Source organism: Bos indicus, chromosome 16, assembly GCF_029378745.1.
Source record: "Bos indicus isolate NIAB-ARS_2022 breed Sahiwal x Tharparkar chromosome 16, NIAB-ARS_B.indTharparkar_mat_pri_1.0, whole genome shotgun sequence".
NCBI lineage: Eukaryota > Metazoa > Chordata > Mammalia > Artiodactyla > Bovidae > Bos > Bos indicus.
In genome coordinates, this window is record NC_091775.1 from 53,126,501 (window position 1) to 53,143,613 (window position 17,113).

The following is a 17,113-nucleotide window of genomic DNA, read 5'->3' on the forward strand; positions in this document are numbered from 1 at the left end:
CCCTGGGCCTGATTCGCACATGTAACAGGCAGCTGGTGCTGAGTTGCAACTGTCTCCTATGCAAGAGGCCTGCCTTGTGCTTTGCCACAATCCCCACCACTCCCTGCCGCCTTATCTCTGGCCTGACACTCTCAAGGCCCGCTGTTATATCCTTTCAGACAAGTGTATTTGTTGCCCACTTCCACATTCCGTTGGTCCCCAAACTTGTTTCTGTTTTCTTCTCAAAGCCTCTGTTTGCAGTGATTCTTCCTTCCCTACCCACCTCCCCCTCCTATTTCTCAGGGCTGGTTGATTACTAAAACCCTGCTTCTCTAAGGCTTTCTCAGCCTATAAGTGCAGCCACACAGCCCTCCAGCCATTGTGTAGGTCAAAACATCAAAGGAGTCCCTCATAGCCTACAGGACAAAGTCCAAACTCCTGGGAGGGTGTGGACTGCCCCATGCTTTCTCAACCTTACTCCCGGTGTTCCTGAATGAACGAGCCTTGGGTGCAGGGCTCTGTACCAGGCACCAGTGGTACCAGCATGGATTAAAAACCTGCTCTCTAGCAGGAGCAAGATCGGTGCAACGTCAGGGACACATCCAAGGGAGACAGTCCTGATGTCGGCCTTCAGGTCACATGGGTCTGTCTCCCAGCCTCTGCACGCTGAGACTCTGGGCCTTGGCTTCCTCCCCTCCCTCCAGCTAACCAGGAAGGCCATGCCTCTTTCCCACATCCAGCTGATTCCCCTCCCCTACAGCCAGCAGGAAGCAGCTCTCCTCTGAGCCATTGATGGCAGGCACTGGTCTCAGCCAAATGCAACTGGCCACTCACACATGTCTTGAGGAAGTCATTTTTACCCCTACTTTCTGTCTTTTTTTGTTCAGTTGAGTTCAGTTCAGTCACTCAGTAAAGGGGAAACATGGTGCTTCAGGCAAGGTGATGTAGGAAGATCTCTCAGAAACAGGGACATTTCAGCTGAGACTGTTATGGCGGCAACCCAGCACGATGGGGAGTCCTGGGGAGCCCTGAATGACTTGGTGGATCTTAAGTCGCCCACCCCACACATTAGGTCCTGACCTACTAAGTCTCTTAAGCTGGTGAGATGTGGGGTTGTTTGCACAGTAGCTGGCATACTCTGACCTCAGTTTCCCCATGTTGTAGAACTATTACGAGGATCAAGGAGTTAGGGGTTAGTACATGCAAAATGCTTACAAGAGTGTCTGGCGCAATTGCTACAAACATTTAAACTAATATTAGAAATACCTTGTAAGGTCAGACCTTCTGGCCAGTCAGCCTGCCAACCCAAAATGGGGGTGATGTAAAACTTGGTTACCCTCCCTACCATCCCCCACCCCACAACTCCATCAAGGATATTGACCCCATGAAGGATATTTCCCCAAACATTTGGGACTTTCATGACCCGCTGGATATGGCTCTGCCTCCCAGGAATTGCCCTAAACTCATTTTGAATTATTTTTCAGCCTGAAACTCTGTTAGGAAGCAAGTAGTCTTGCTCCTGTCCGTGAGAATTTCCCAGTGGACAACTTTATTCCAGTTCTGAGTAACTGGGCAAGAGCATACCAGTGTTCTAAAGCCTCAGACATTAACTTCCCCACATGCGATGAGTTAGCAGTAACACCCAGGGCTGAAGAACTCCACTAATTTCATCCCCGGTGGCTCAGCCAGGCACACTTCCCTGTTCAACCTATGGCTCCATCAGCTTCCAATCACAAAGTTAATCACCAATGATCCATAAATTCAGAACTTGTATCCCCCATTATCTTCTGTTTATCTGTAAAAGGTTGTTTCTCTTATACCACTGGCCATGCTTCTCCCCACTCCCCTATTTTGGTACATAGACCCCTTTAAAAAATCTTATGGAAGCTACTGACCTTCCGCAAAAAATGCAGAGATGGAAGATCTGACAGGAAATCTCAGGTGGTTAGTGGGTCCTTAACCCTCTTCTGAGGATCATGATATGAGTTATTAAAAGTCTAACATTATCCAACAATTTCAAAATGATCCAGACAACTATAATGTTTTATTGTTTGATTTCCAGGAGAATATCCAAAAACTGCCTTTATAAGCATCATTATATGCATAGAAAATTTCTGGAACCATATACAAGAAATTATGAACCATGGTTCTTTTTGGGAAAAGGGATCAGGGGTCTGGGATGAGAGGGAGATTTACATTTTTTCATTGGCTATGGTTCTATACTGTTCAATTTTTTTTATCATGTATAAAAATATTTTCTAATTAATTGCTAATTAAAAAGTTAGTAAAAAGTTATTTAAGTTAGGAACTATATACATAAGCCATCGTTACTTCCTCTTTTGTGACACAGGGAAGGGGGAAGTGGTCAGCAGGGAAAAGTCAACTTACTTCCTGGCAGAGCTGAATCCATATCAGTTGGGGGAAAATGCAAAATATCAGTCAAGGAGAAATGGCAAATTGTTTCTACTGGGTATTCAACCAGGTCCTTGATGTTCCACGTTGCAGAGGAGGGTACTATTAATATTTCATTAGGTGTCAGCAGATTTGATGTCTGCTGAGGCCCCACTTCCTGGCTTGTGGATGGCAGCCTTCTCACTGTGTCCTCATATGGCCTTTCCAGGAGATCTCTCTCTTTCTCTTCATGTAAGGGCACTAATCCCAGGAAGACAGTCTCACTCATGGCCTAATCAAAACCTAATCATCTCCCATAAGCCCTGTTTTCTAATACCATCACATTGGGGGTTAAGGCTTCAACATGTGAATTTTGGGGGAACACAGACATTCAGCCTTGAATAGACAGCCTTCATACTGACAGATGAGTGAGCTGCTGTGGTTCCCGCCTAACTCCTATCTCAGCTTCCTAAGCCTCCCGCACAATTGCACTCATCTCACACACTAGCAAAGTAATGCTCAAAATTCTCCAACCCAGGCTTAAACAGTATGTGAACTATGAACTTCCAGATGTTCAAGCTGGTTTTAGAAAAGGCAGAGGAACCAGAGATCAAATTGCCAACATCTGCTGGATCATCGAAAAAGCGAGAAAGTTCCAGAAAAACATCTATTTCTGCTTTATTGACTACACCAAAGCCTTTGACTGTGTGGATCACAACAAACCGTGGAAAATTCTGAAAGAGATGGGAATACCAGACCACCTTACCTGCCTCTTGAGAAATCTGTATGCAGGTCAAGAAGCAACAAGTAGAACTGGACATGGAACAACAGACTGGTTCCAAATTGGGAAAGGAGTACGTTAAGGCTGTATATTGTCACCCTGCTTATTTAACTTATATGCAGAGTACATCATGCAAAATGCCAGGCTGGATGAAGCACAAGCTGGAATCAAGATTCCGGGAGAAATATTAATAACCTCAGATATGCAGATGATACCACACTTATGGCAGAAAGCGAAGAAGAACTAAAGAGGCTATTGATAAAAGTGAAAGAGGAGAGTGAAAAAGCTGGCTTAAAACTCAACATTAAAAAAACTAAGATCATAGCATCTGGTCCTATCACTTCATGGCAAGTAGATGGGGAAAGAATGGAAACAGTGAGAGACTTTAGTCATGTATGGATGTGAGAATTGGATTATAAAGAAAGCTGAGTGCCAAAGAATTGATGCTTTGAACTGTGGTGTTGGAGAAGACTCTTGAGAGTCCCTTGGATCGCAAGGAAATCAAACCAGTAAATCCTAAAGGAAATCAGTCCTGAATATTCACTGGAAGGATTAATGCTGAAGCTGAAACTTCAATACTTTGGCCACCTGATGTGGAGAACTGACTCACTGAAAAAGACCCTGATGCTGGGAAAGATTGAAGGCAGGAGGAGATGGTTGGATGGCATTACCAACTTGATGGACATGAGTTTGAGCAAGCTCTGGGAGTTAGTGACGGACAGGGAAGCCTGGCATGCTGCAGTCCATGGGGTCACAAAGAGTTGGACACAACTGAGTGGCTGAACCGAACTGAACTGAAGCCTAGGAAAGGAGACCCAGACGTTCAAAGTTAAAAACAGGAAAAGAATCACCTGGAATAATGGCTAATATTTGCAAATCCTCCTTGTGGCTCAGCTGGTAAAGAACCTGCCTACAATGTGGGAGACCTAGGTTGGATCCCTGGGTTGGGAAGATCCCCTGGAGAAGGGAAAGGCTACCCACTCCAGTATTCTGGCCTGGAGAATTCCACGGACTGTATAGTCCATTGGGTCACAAAGAGTCAGACATGACTGAGCGACTTTCACTTTCACTTTCTATGGCTCACAAAGTACTTTACCTAGGAGTGACCCTCAGGGGATCTGCAAAAACCCTATAAGACCTGTAAAAGTAAAATATTTTCTCTTGTCATAAAACACTGCTTGTTTATTAAACAAAAATGAATAAATCTAGATTAGCACAAAGAAAATTAAAATCATCCATTGAGTAATGGATGTTATTCTGTTAATTACTGATACTATCTATGATGGTGCTGGACTTTGAGTTATTTGCAAATAGACTTATTTCTTTTACAAAAATGAGATCTTAATGCAATATGCTTTTGTGACCTTGAAAATTTTTTTGATATATAATGAACAATTTTTGCACATCCTCAGTATTCATCTAAACTGTAATTTTTTGTGGCTGAGGACTATTCCAGGACATGGCAGACCCCTAATTTATTTAACCAATTCTCTACTGCCAGACATACAGTTGGTTTCTAATTTTATTGTTATTATTAAAAAAAAAAATAACTGTTGAAACTAACTTCTTATACAATCATGTTTCCTCTAGATAAATTCCTGGTATTGAAACTGCTATGTATCTTCAAGCTTTGATATGTGTTTTCAGAATGTCCTCCAATTTATATTCCCTCATCAGCTCCTGAAAGCACCGCCTCCCCATATTAGCATTCCCTTTTTAGTTTAAAATTTTTTAATTTTAAAAACATGTAAAAATTTCACATGTGAAAGATGGCATTGTGTTAGTTAGCAATTTTCTTTCTTTTTCAAAAAAAATTTTGGCTGTGCTGGGTTTTCGCTGCAGTGAGTGGGCGTCTCTAGTTGTGGCGCACAGGCTTAGTTGCCCTGTGGCATATGAGATTTTAGTTCCCCAACCAGGGATGGAACCTGCATACCCTGTATTGGAAGGTAGATTCTTAATCACTGGGCCACCAGGGAAGTCCCAGCCTTTTCTTAATATGATGAGGTTGAATGTGTTTTTTTCTTTTTCCTCCTATGTGCTTATGGGCAATGGCAATTCTTCTTTATTCCGTTTCTTGACTAGGGCATTTAGCCTTTCCTTATGTTGGATGTGCTCAGCTACTCAGTCGTGTCCAACTCTTTGAGGCCTATTGGCTGGTGGCCCATCAGGCTCCTATGTCCATGGAATTTTCCAGGCAAGACTACTAGAGTGGGTTGCCATTTGCTACTCCTGGGGATCTTTCTGACCCAGGGATCGAACCTGCATCTCCTGCATTTCAGGTGGATGCTTTACCACTGAGCCACCGGGGAAGCCCTGAGTCTCTTCTTTCTGAGTAGAAAAGATCCTGTCTGTGTCCAGAAAACAGCCTCTTGTCTGGTTGTGTTGCAAATATTGCTGTAGTTTAATATTTACTGTATCAAAGTTTTTTAATTTTAGGAGCCAAATCTATAAATCACTTTCTAGAATTCCTTTTATAATTTGAACTTTCACTACAATGCTTTAAAAGCCTTTTCCTAAAAGGGGCCTGAGTAACTTTATAGTGGAGAAATCTTGTATGCATCACTTTGACCAAATGATCATGGTTAACATTTCCCAGAAGTCATGCTGATACCATGGAAATCCTGACATGATGTCATGAGAACACTTCACCTCTGCAGGAATCTTTCTGCAAACCTCAAACCCCAGTCTAATCACAAAAAAATATCAGACAAATCCAAAGTGAGAGACATCCTACAAAGCACTGATCAGCACTCCTCAAAGCTTTTAAGGTCATGAAATTTAAGGAAAGACTGAGAAATGGTCACAGATCAGTACAGATGAAGGGGATGTGAGAACTGAGTACAAGGTGGTATCATGGATAAGATCCCGATGCAGAAATATGACAGTGGGGACACTGGTGAGATCCAAATAAAGTCTGTCATTTAGTCAGTAGCAACGTGAATTTCTTAGTCTTGAAATGTGCACTTGGGTTATGTACAATGCCCCCCACCTGCTAGATTTTCTTTTAGCTTTGACTGGGACAGAGAGCAGTCCAGGCAAAAAAGCCACCGAAGTCTGGTCTATGGGCGGCTGTGGAGGAGAAAAGCGAGTTAGGCAGTGGTTCCTGGTTCCTTCTGACCAAAGCACTGAGGCTGTGGAATCTTCAGAGCTTGGACAGTGAAGGGGCCTAGCCCAGACTTGATCTTGCAGACAGTAAAGTGAAAGTGAAAGTGTTAGTCGCTCAGTCTCTTCTCACTCTCTATGACCCTATGGACAGTAGCCCACCAGGCTCCTCTGTCCATGGAATTCTCCAGGCAAAAATACTGGAGTGGGTAGCCATTTCCTCCTCCAGAGGATTTTCCCAACCCAGGGATCGAAACCAGGTCTCCTGCATTGCAGATGGATTCTTTACCATCTGAGCCAACAGGGAAGACCAGACAGTAGCAAAGTGGCAAAGATTTTAGTTCCCTGCCTGGTGTGATTATTGGTTTATTTCATTTGTCTGTTTCCTAACTTACTGACCCCTCTCCCCTACCCCTCCAATAAAGTGTAAGCTCCAGGAGAGCAGGGAGTGAGTCTCACTTATGGAACACTTCACCCCAAAACCCTGAACACGTGGCTGGTAGAGAAAACTCAGTGAATACTGGTTGAATGAAAGAAATCAAGTAAATGGTTTTCCCCACCCCTCCCCATTCACTAGATGTGAATTTAGTGCCAGCACATGTGAATTATGCCATAACTGTTTTATGCCACGAGCCTTTGCACAGGCTGTGCCTCCACCAGGCACAGTCACTGACCTTCTGTTCCCCCTCTAGGCTTCGGCTTAGACTTGGTCTTTTCTGAAAATCGTTCCTTGACTCTCCCAGTGGGTTAAACTGCCTCCTTTAAGCTCTTGGGTTTCCTCATCACTGGATAGCTGTATTGTCATGGTGACTCCTGGAAGACTGGCCTACCTATGGGGGCAGAGCTGGCCTCTTTGGTTTTCCACCAGCTCTGTGATCAAGACACAGCACTCAGTTCAGTTCAGTTCAGTCGCTCAGTCGTGTCCGACTCTTTGCGACCCCATGGACTGCAGCATGCCAGGCCTCCCTGTCCATCACCAACTCCTGGAATTTACTCAAACTCACGTCCATTGAGTTAATGATGTCATCCAACCATCTCATCCTCTGTCGTCTCCTTCTCCTCCCACTTTTAACCTTTCCCTGCATCAGGGTCTTTTCAAATGAGTCAGTTCTTCACGTCAGGTAGCCAAAGTATTGGGGTTTCAGTTTCAGCATCAGTCCTTCCAATGAATATTCAGGACTGATTTCCTGTCGGATGGACTGGTTGGATCTCCTTGCAGTCCCAGGCACTCTCAAGAGTCTTCTCCAACACCACAGTTCTAAAGCATCAATTCTTCGGTGCTCAGGCTTTCTTTATAGTCCAACTCTCACATCCATACATGACTACTGGAAAAACCATAGCTTTGAGAAGACACAGTACTAACAGTACATTTATTTACATGACAGGCTGTGGCAGCCAAAGACAACTTCCTCCCCACCCTCCACAGTATAATTTGCATCTGTCAGTGTTTGAAAACAATCACCCAAGGACAACTCCCACACATATCTCTACCCAGCACACTGCAGCTAATGAAGCTGAATATTTGGAGTTGAGGTGTGTTTTGTTTTTTTATCATATTCCCCCCATTCCCAAGTTTCAAGAAACCATGCCCACACCCTAACCAACACAAGCCCGGCTGTGCGGGGGGAAAACGTGGACCAAGAGTAAGGTAAGTAAACTCTGTCTCTTCCAGACCAGCTGTGAAAAAGAAAAAGTGGCAAAGACACAAAATCCACCAAGCATTAGAGCCACGTGGTTCTAGGTCTTGAATAGAAGAAAGAGTAGAACCTTCTGGAGACATCCAGAACAATACATCACATAAGTTGTTTAGTTGCTAAGTTGTATCCTCTTTTGTGACCCCATGGACAATAGCCCACCAGGTACCTCTGTTCATGGGATTTCCCAGGCAAGAATACTGGAGTGGGGTAATGGTGAACTCCTCCAAAAGGACTTATGCCAGCATGCCATGCCTCCCAGGACTGCCACAGTCAGTGTCCCTGACCCCAGGGCACCCCACGACCACCCCTGTTGACCCACGCCTTTAAAAAGAATCTGCTGCTAAGTCGCTTCAGTCGTGTCCGACTCTGTGCGACCCCATAGACGGCAGCCCACCAGGCTCCCCCATCCCTGGGATTCTCTAGGCAAGAATACTGGAGTGGGTTGCCATTTCCTTCTCCAATGCATGAAAGTGAAAAGTGAAAGTGAAGTCGCTCAGTCGTGTCGGACTCTGTGCGACCCCATGGACTGCAGCCTACCAGGCTCCTCCATCCATGCGACTTTCCAGGCAAGAGTACTGGAGTGGGGTGCCAAAGGACCTCACTCACTCAGTGAATTCTCATCCTGGTTCTGCCAAGATTTGCTGGGTGACCTTGGGCCCACTGCCTATAGGATGTTCCCATTAGGGAAGCTCTGGGGACATCAAAAAAAGAAATGCCAAAAGGCTTAATGAATCCTTGTTGTTTAGTCACTAAGTTGTGTCTGACTCTGCAATCCCACAGACTGCAGCACGCCAAGCTTCCCTGTCTTCACTATCTCCCAGAGGTTACCCAAATTCATGTCTGGTAATGCTATCTAACCAACCCTGTGATGTGTTTTAAATGCTGGCATTGAACAGGTGCCTGTTTTGTGCACTGTGACAATTTAAGCTAGACCGTTGGCCTGACAGTTACAGGCTTTATGATAAACATGAGTTCCTAGTGAACATACCAGTGTGGCTCAGAGGAGACTCAGGCTGCAGGGCCAACCTGTGTCTTCAGCCAGGAGCTCTGACTTCACTGACTTTCGCACCTCATCTGGAGACCCTTGTCAAGTGAGCCTGAGAGCCCACCTGCCCCGCAAAGGCCACTCTGTTTTCTGGCCTCAGTTTCTTCTTCTAAGAATCGAGGCAGCTTGAACAGCAGCAATTTTCTTTATTTAAAGTTGCAGAATCTCTTTAAAGAGATTTTTGCACCGTGACATGTGGAATATTTGTAAGCACGGTTTCTTTCCAGCTGGCCCTCCATAAACCCCTGAGTTGCTTCTGGGACCCGTCTAAGGAATCCCAAGTTTTCCAGGATCACAGAATAAAAACTGGTGAGCCAGAGCAGTGCTGCCCAAGGCTCTTACCCCGCTGCCTAGCTGCCTACGAATAACTGAGATGAAAGTTTCACTGAAGAATACTTCTCAGGGCAGGAGATGCATTGCTTACTAGTTTACTTTCTTCTATTTCACTTCAAAAGAGACAGTGGAAAACCGTTTCACTGATTTTCAAACCCACGGATAAGTCGCTGCCCATAGTCTGTAAGCATAGCCTAAGGAACTTCTGAGATAGTATTGATGATCTCCAGTATTGAGGTCCAGAGAAGGCGATGGCACCCCACTCCAGTACTCTTGCCTGGAAAATCCCATGGACGGAGGAGCCTGATGGGCTACAGTCCATGGGGTGGCGAAGAGTCGGACACGACTGGGCGACTTCACTTTCACTTTTCACTTTCATGCATTGGAGAAGGAAATGGCAACCCACTCCAGTGTTCTTGCCTGGAGAATCCCAGGGACGGGGGAGCCTGGTGGGCTGCCGTCTATGGGGTCGCACAGAGTCGGACACGACTGAAGCGACTTAGCAGCAGCAGTATTGAGATCACTTCTAGTATTGGCATTAGTAAAGCTCTTAGACTTCCCTGGTGGCTAAGTGGTAAAGTGTCAGTGCAGGAGATGTGGGTTCGATCCCTGGATTGGTAAAATTCTGAGGAGTAGGAAATGGCAACCCATTCCAGTATTCTTGCCTGGAAAATTCCATGAACAGAGGACCTTGGTGGGCTACAGTCTGTGGGGTCACAAAGAATCAGATATGACTGAACAACTGAGCATGTACGCAGGCGCAGTAAAGCTGTACTCCTATTAGAGGATGAGAGATGCCAGGAAATCCTGTCCGCAGGGTGGAGTGCCGGACCTTATCACCTGAGTTGGTGGTAACGCATTTTCTGCACATCTTTGCCACTGAAATACCTACTCTCCAAGACGCAGGGCCTGGAGACAAGCAAACCAAATACTGACTTTTCTAGGGACCCGCACTTGCCACCCTGGTGCCTAGTCCTGGGAAAATCTGGGGAAGGGGTGATGACAACAGGGTGGGAGCTAGGTTGAAACCAACACAGCAAAGGATTGGAAGAAACAAAGCTCTCTCCCTCCCTCCTATAATCTGTGGATCACATCCACCCTACTCCACCCTGATAACTGATGTCCTCCATTTTTAAGAGGCTTGCTGACAATCAATGTTTGCTTTAGATCTGGTAAACATGACCCTTTCCCCAACACCCACGGTGATGCAGAGAAATGGCCCCTGGAAGTCCTACAGTGGTGAGTAATTTGCATGGGGTTACAAAATTTGGGCTCAGTGGTAAAGAATATGCCTGCAATGCAGGCAATGCAGGAGACATGGGTTCGATCCCTGGGTTGGGAAGATCCCCTAGAGGAAGGCATAGCAACCTACTCCGGTATTCTTGCCTAGAGAATCCCATGGACAGAAGACTCTGGCAGGCTACAGTCCTTAGTGTAGCAAAGAGTTGGCCACAACTCAGCAACTGAGCATGCATGTGTGCATAGGATTCAGGGTACTGGAGTGTTCTGTCAGAGCCAACTCAAAATTCTGGCCTCCTAAGTACCTTCCAGCCATCAGATAGTAGGACCACATGAGACTGGCAGGTTAGAACCAGTGTGAAAAAGTTGTCACAAGGAAAGTACACATTAGAATTATGAGTTGAAAAACTAGAGTATGAAATAGCAGAGCAAGCAAGCTAAAAAAAAGTCTGAATAAGACACCACGGTATGGACAGTGGGTGTCAGCACCTCGTGATATATTCCTTCCAAGTTTTCTACAATAAGCATGTACTTCCTTTGTAATCTGGGGGCAAAAATAACTTTAAGAGCCTGTCTCTCCAGGGGCACATGATAAAGTATGGTTCAGGGAGCAGCAAGTTTAATCACTAGCTTAGTCCCTGGTGTGAATGTCAGTTTGAAGAGATAGGTCCTGAAAATGTCAAGATACATGTATTCCTTGTTTTGGGGGGGCCTTAGCATTTACTCCTTCTGGACACGTGACTGTGGTCTCCCCCTAAATTCCTGGCAGTGTGGAATATACAGAGAGAGGGGTTCTTGGAGGGGGTGTGTGCTCTGATTTCTTTTTTTTTCCTTCAAGAACCATCCTTAAAATCATTCAAGACAAAATCAGGAAACTTGAGTTCTTGCCCTAGCTCTGATCTCAGGCCTGTCTCTTCCTTTCCTTGGGCCTCAATTTCCCCATTTGTAAGTTCCCTTTTGGCTCTAATATTCTAAGAGCTAAAGGAAGCAGCACTCAGATTTAAGGGTTGCTAAGCCTGATGAATCTAGGGCAAGAGAGAATAAGGGAACTTTCGGCTGCTCAGCCTGAGTAAACAACTGACACAGGGCTTGGGGCCGAGAGGAGGGAGGAGTTGAGAATCAGCCCAAGGCTCTCAGCAAACCCCCCACCCCCAGAGCATGGCCTCTGGTCAGTGTCTTAGGGCTGTCTCCAAAGGGTAGGGCAGTCTGGCCTGGAGCAGGCAAAGCCAAACAAGTGACCCGTTTATTTGTGGAGCCGGAGCTCCCAGCAAGGGCGGCCGGCGCACCAAAGGCTCAATCCAGAAGGGAGGAAAAAGCATCGCAAGGCTAAACAGGGCCACCTGTCCAAACTGGGGAGGAGCGAGACAGATGTTGAGACATCCTCCTCCCTGGACTAACCCAGGGCCTGGAACAAGCCTTTGACCTGACTGTGGCCAATCTCCTGGGTGACAGGTTCCACTGCTGACTCCCTGTGTGCCCTTGGGTGAGTTCCTTCCCCTCTCCTCAAATGAGAGGACACACCCAGGTCCTCCTGTGGCGGGTGAAAGACCGTGCATGGTCCACTTCCGAGTAAAGGAGACTTAGTATCAGAAGAAGGATACTCTTATAGCTGTCAACTAGAAAAATAACTCTAAGATTCAGAGCAGACAACAAAAGTGAAAGCAAAAGCCAGCGGCCAGAAGCGGACCCTTCACCTCGTCCCCAGTCAGAAGGCATCTGAAGTTCCGGAACTTCCCCAGCACTTAGGGAGAAGTCTTCTCAGTGCCTCAAATGAAAAGCCCAGAGTCAAAGGTCCTGGAGCTCCAATCTTCTCCAGCCCCAGGGCTCGGAGGGCTTTACTACCAGCCCCACAGAAGGAGGGAAGAACGTTTACCAGAACCATGACTCAGGAGTCCCCCAAAGGGGCAGGCTGTCCAGTGTAAATGCCAACAGCAGATGGCCTGCTGGCTCGGCTTTCAGCATTGCCATTCCTTGCACAGACACAGAAACTCCTGGGCCCCATGACTTCTAGAGATGGAGAGCTGGAAAGCCACAACTGGACCAGCCTGGACCCTGCCAAGATCCCACCACCTCACTCTGGCAGGAGACAGGCTGGTAGTCTGAGCCTCACCCTACATCCACAAATCTCACCCTTGAGCAGTGATCACATGTTAAGAGCACATGTTAATCTCTGCCTCCTGTATGGGGCTCCAGGTCATTCCCTCTGCCCCCCACCAACCTGCAGGCCAGCCTCCTTCCTCTCTCCTATCAACCTTCTCCAAACTCCCACCTAACTCCTACGCAACTAGGTTTATCTTCCGAACGCATCAACAGGACCGAATCGCTCTTCTGCTTAAAGAACTTGAACGGAATTTGCATCTTTCTTTGTCTTTCTTGTCCAGTGATGTATGCTGAGTACCCAGGACACTGCTTGGCACACACAGGCATGCAGTCGACATCTGTGGTTCCAAGATGTCTACTGAATAAAGTCCCACCTGTGATGACCTGGCCCTGCCTCTCCAGTCCAGTTCATCCCAGATCCTCCACTCCCTTTGCTTCCCCCCATCTTCCCATAAACCTGCCATGACCTGAGCACCTCCTAGTATATCCCGTGCATCTTCATACCTTCATGCCTTTGCCGGTGCTGTTCCATCTGCCCAGACACCCTTCCTATCCCGTCCCTCCAGGAGACTCCACTTCACTATTTAATATCCCAACATTCTTTTCTTAGCAGCATCTCCTGGCATGCCTCGCCACAGTACTTGCCATGTGCTAGGCATGAATGTCCCACACCCTAGGTTTTCATTCCCATTATACAGGTAAAGAAACTGAGGCTCACAGAGGCTGTGACAGCCCACTGTGGGTCACACAGCCAGGAAATGGTGGGGTCTGACTATATTGCCACCTCTTTAATGCACTTGCCATTTACTATTCACTAGACTGGGAGCTCTCTGAGGCCCCTTGGCCTTGTACCCTCGGGGCAGGCCTGGGCCTTTGTCATGCTCAAGAGGCCCTAACCATTGAAACACTCAGTTCAGGACACCTAAGGAACAGATCACAGTCAGCCCCCTCCCCTTCTTCTGTCTTCCGTGTTTTCTCCCGGTCTGGGCGGTACTTCTGGCAAGTTGGGAAGAGACACATTTGGAGGGAAAGGGGCTCCCTGCCAATTGCATTTGGCCCCATCGATCTAGGTCAAGATCCCCGTGTGACGTCTGCAAAGTGCGAAGGCCTTTCACAGTCCCAGAGCCGACTAGGAAAGCCATTCTCAAGTGATCCCTTCAAAACGAAAGCCAGAAGCCAGCAATCTCAGACGCCAATCCCTCTCCTGCGGCCCAACAGGCTGGCTCCGATCCCGCCCACCGCGCTCTGGCCACGCCTCGGGTCCGCGCTTCTGGACCACCGGCAAAGACAGGAGGGACCCGACCCGGGACCACACAGGCTTCTCTGGGCGCAGCACAGGTGCCCGGGGCCGCTACCCACCTGGAAAGTCCCGGGCGGGACCGGGGAAACCGCAGGGACGTGCAGGTTTCCTGCACCCTCGTCCTTCGGCTAGGAAAGCTTTCTATATGAAAGTGACTATCCTTGTTAATCAGACCCGGCGTTCGGGTCTTCATTTGTAGATGAAGAAACCTGGTTACACCTACTCTGCTCACACCCCATTCGTCACCCTTTGCCTCTAGTACCTAAAACACACACTCACGAACCTAAATCCTTTAAAAGTCTCCATTTCCAAAAAGGATTAAGGGATGGGGGAAAGGGCCTCGTTCGGGCAGCGCCAGAGTAGTTTCCTGGGACCTAGTAAGAACTTCCGCCCTAAGAACCGGGGGAAGATGCCTCTTTGGCTACGGGTTCGGAACTGACAGGCGGATGGCACCTGTCCCCCCCACCCCCAACAGGGAGCCCGGAGGCCGGCTCTCTCCTCTCAGCCGAAGCCAGCTGGCCCCAGCGCGATGCTCGGGAGCTGGGTGTTCCAGAGAATGAGAGTACGGAGTTCCTCTGCCGCAGACCCTGGGCAGGAAGCTCTAAGACGATCCTACAGACAGACCCGGACAGCCGTCGACTGCCTCCGGGGCCCCGTGGGGAACAGTCCCTCCGCCGGGCGCGGCGGGGCGGAAGGCGCAGACTCACCGGGGAGGCGGCGGTTCCAGCTTGGTCTCCGTCGGGCGGCCGGGGGCTGGGGGCTCCAGGACCCCGGCCCCCTCCCCTAGGCTGCCTCCTTAGGGTGCCGCGATCCCGGGGCTGGGGGATCAGGGGAGGCTCGGTCGAAGGAGCACGGTGGCGGAGAGCGAGCCGCCAGCTCGGACTGGGATGGGGACGCAGGAAGCGCGGCCCCTTGAGCGCCGGCGTGCGGGAGGGAGGGACCGAGAGAGGCGGAGGGCGGTGCCCGCCCCGAGTGGCCTCCGGCTCCGGGAGGCACCGCCCACCAGTCGACCCTCCCCCTCGGCCCTCGGGGCCACCTGGAGCCCCAGGGCACCGAGCCCCAGCTGCGAAGAGAAGACACCCACTCCCCGGAACTGCTGGCGGAGTGCGGGCCGGGGGCGTTGGATCGCAAGAAGTTGGCTAACCCGGGATGGGGGGGAGAGAGCAGCCTGCCCCTGCCCCCCGGGGCAGCTTTCGGGTGGCGCCGGGTGGGAAGGGCGTGTCGGCCGGGAGTCCGGGTTTTAAGTGTTAAGGAGACCAGAGAGTCCCTACCAGACCCAGTGAGAGTGCAGAGGTTCAGCTCCGCCGGGCCGCCCGCCGCGCCTTTCCAGGTGGGGCGCTCACCCGGCGAGCCGGTGCGCCGGCCTCCCCGCCTCCTCTCCTCCTCCGCCCCGTCCTGGGGAGGCTGCCCTTCCCTCTTCACCCTCAGGCAGGGTCTGGGCGCTGGGCCCCTCCCGCACCTCCCAGGGCTGGTCCCTGCAAGGTGACTGATGGGCGGAGGTAGTAAAGGAGGAAGCGAGTTTTTGAAAAGCGAGTCATCTCGGGCCCTCGACCTGCTCCCATCCCCTACCCCGGGTCCCCTGAGCGCCCTCCGGGTCGCACTCTTGAGCCTTGGTCGGGGTGGAGCCCATTCCAGGAGCCTGCGCCCGTGCCCGGGATGGGGACGCCCTGGCTCGTGCCTTCCCAGCTGGCGTCTTGTCTCCAGCTTTGCTGAGAACTTGCGCATGGAAGCTCTGGTTGGTGTCCTGCCGACCAGGTGGCAGGCGGGTGGACCTCCTCTGCTTAGATCTTCAGAGCTGCTGCCCGAGGCCTGGTTCTGGGCAGGGTGAACCACAGCTCGGAGGGCACCTCTGCCCCCTACCTGGAGGTGCGCCCTAGACCTGCGCTTCTGGGACCCAGCCCGATTCTAAACACGCAGGTAGCCATCCTCCTCCTCCTTCAATCTTAGACTGTTTTGCTTTGAAGTTCAAATCCTGAGAAAAGCTGATAGGCCAGGTGTCAGAGAATCTAGCTGAGGACAGAAGGCGCCTCCTACTGGGAATCTGCCCTGTCCAGGATGGAAAACAGATACCCTGGTGGAAATTGCAATCAGGTTCACTTTCAAACTGCCAGCTTCATAGGTACACATGATTCTCATGTGTGTATACCTACAGAGTGGTTACACGTGGGTATTTTTTTCCCATTGCTGCTTCTTCACATGCATGTGTGTGTGTGTTAGTCCTTTAGTCGTGTCCGACTCTTTGCAACCCCAGGGACCGTAGCCCACCAGGCTCCTCTGTCCATGGAATTCTCCAGGCAAGAATGCTGGAGTGGGTTGCAGTTCCCTTCTCCAGGTCTTAACATGGATGATAATAGTTCGATAGGACCTTAGTGTCTACGAAGAGGTCAGTCTGGGGCTGTCTTGTGATTTTAAGGAGGGAAAGGCATTTAGGGAAACAGTAATTAGTCTCCCTAAGTATATCAATAACTGGTATTCTTCATTTCCTTACTGTGGACCAAGAACCCAGTTACCACCCACTTCCCTTGCACCATCTTATTTAATCCTTAAAACAACCCTGCAGATGCTTACTTTATAGAACAGAAAGCTGAAGCTTAAGGGGATGAGGTCATCTGCCCAAAGTCACACTTTAGGCAAATGAGGAGTATCGGGAGCTTGACCCAAATTCGTCCCCTCCAGAACCTCTTCTCTCCCTACTATAGAAAAATCCCCCATCATGCTCTGGGCCCTAAGACAAGTTCCCCTGCGTCTCCAATCTGTCACTCAGGAAGAAGACACCATTGTCACACTCTGCATAGTGATGTAATTCTTTACAAGTCAGTCTCCTCTTCCGAGGACAGGGACTGCTGTGCTCCCAACAGTCTTTGCTTGACTCCCTGCAGGTGCTTAATAAATATTTACTGGATGAGTGAAAACTCCAAATAATATTATTTTAGCAAATGGGGAGAACATATGTGGAGAAGGGACCTGTACAACAGGCTCCCAGTTGAAAGCTGTGTGTATCCATTGCAGAGTTTAGACAATGAATTTGGGAACCTTCCAGGCTCCAAAGAAGTGATGGGAAACAGTCACATAGTCCTCAGATAAGACCAGGGATCTGGTTTTCATTTCACTCTGCAAGGCTAACTTTGGAGAGGCCTGGGCTCAGG

General features: G+C 48.9%; 1 protein-coding gene across 1 annotated transcript in view; it reads right to left on the reverse strand.

Annotated features, from left to right (window-relative positions):
* TMEM51 (transmembrane protein 51) overlaps positions 1 to 14,891 on the reverse strand; it is a 59,302-nt gene extending 44,411 nt beyond the window's left edge. Inside the window, exon 1 of the mRNA XM_019976753.2 lies at positions 14,675 to 14,891. The gene's annotated coding sequence lies outside the window, so the exon portion shown is untranslated. The remainder of the gene's footprint in view (positions 1 to 14,674) is intronic.
* Between the last annotated feature and the right edge of the window lie 2,222 nt (positions 14,892 to 17,113).